Consider the following 1366-nt stretch of genomic DNA (forward strand, 5'->3'; position numbering starts at 1 on the left):
GGACAGAACAGGACCAGCGGTTCGGGGGTCCTTCATGTGTACCGTCAAATCAGATCTGACTGGTACAGGAGGAGATTATTCCTCCTTCTCCAGCAGAGCATCTGGTGGATTTGAACCATGAACCTCTCAGCAGAGCGTATTATTGTGGATGTCGATGGCACAGAGACAGCGAGTCATTGATGAGAGCAGTGTCCGTATCCCAAACGTCTGAGCTTGGAGGCCATTCTCGAGGTTTGGCTTGCCGGTGTAAAGCTTCTCATGAAGAAAGGTGTGATTTCAGAAGCTCTGTAACATTGTTCCCCGGTGCAGTGATAGACACCATAACCAGCCAGCTCCGTAATACATTCAGGAAACGGCCCATGACTCTCCTTATCAGTGCTGTCTGGCAACTGGAATCCCAGCAGCAGAGGAGCTCGAACAAGACATCGTTCTCAGGTCGACTCCAGGATTGGGCCGTTTCCAGAGGTCCTCGCTTTGATTGGCTGCGGCAGCTTTGCTCCGAGCAGGAGTGAACCCTTTCTGCCAATCAGTGGTTGCTGCTGTGCAAGCCTCACCCGGGATACACCGCTCACACAGTGAATGTTCCCATCGAGAATGACGTAAACGGGACTCCGGGTCCAGAACTCATCCTCTAGGGAGGGAGAAAGTTCAAACAAACAAACAAACCCAAACAAATACACACCCAAAACATTAAACAAAACAGAACCCAAAATCCCTCTCCTGTGCTGACTGCAGGAGTTCCATACCCGCTGCATTCCATTTAATTTTTGACAACTTCCAGTTTTCCTGTATTCGTACGTTATACATGGTCCAATTATTGGTGGATATTTACTGCTGTTTCTTCTCATTTTTTAATGATTTCCCATCTATGTCTAACACTACAGGTACCCTTACTCCCCTATTGTTCATAGAGTTCCTGATGTCCTGTTACTTCAGAACTAGGCAACCAACCCTGCTTCCTAGTCTGTTTAATTCTGGGAGCTTTACAGGAACCTGTCCACAAAGGGGTCGCTCTGGTGACAATTGACACACTAGTGGCATAGCTTCCAGCATCACAAGTGGATACTTCACAGCCCAAAGGATACCTCAGTACTACATCTGGCAGACAAGTGCTGTACTGATAAAACACTAAAAAACAAGCACATATGCACCTAAGCTGTTGTTGTTGATTGCCTCACAACTCATAATGACCCTGTGAACAAAAGGCCTTTGAAGCCTTTCTATAACTATCATTGAGGCTCAATGTCAAGAAGACAAAGATTCTCACCACCAATTGGTAGCATCAGGATGGATGGTGAAGAGATTGAGATTGTACACAGCTTTCGTTTGCTTGGCTCCATAGTCAACAGTCTTGGCACCAGCAGCC

General features: G+C 47.0%; 1 pseudogene; it reads right to left on the minus strand.

Moving 5' to 3' along the window:
- The window catches only part of LOC102862619, a 13236-nt pseudogene extending 12875 nt beyond the window's left edge, over positions 1–361 (minus strand).
- Positions 362–1366: the final 1005 nt, after the last annotated feature.

This window comes from Elephantulus edwardii, unplaced genomic scaffold (genome assembly GCF_000299155.1).
Source record: "Elephantulus edwardii isolate Elephantulus edwardi_28Jun2011 unplaced genomic scaffold, EleEdw1.0 scaffold00020, whole genome shotgun sequence".
NCBI classification, from domain to species: domain Eukaryota; kingdom Metazoa; phylum Chordata; class Mammalia; order Macroscelidea; family Macroscelididae; genus Elephantulus; species Elephantulus edwardii.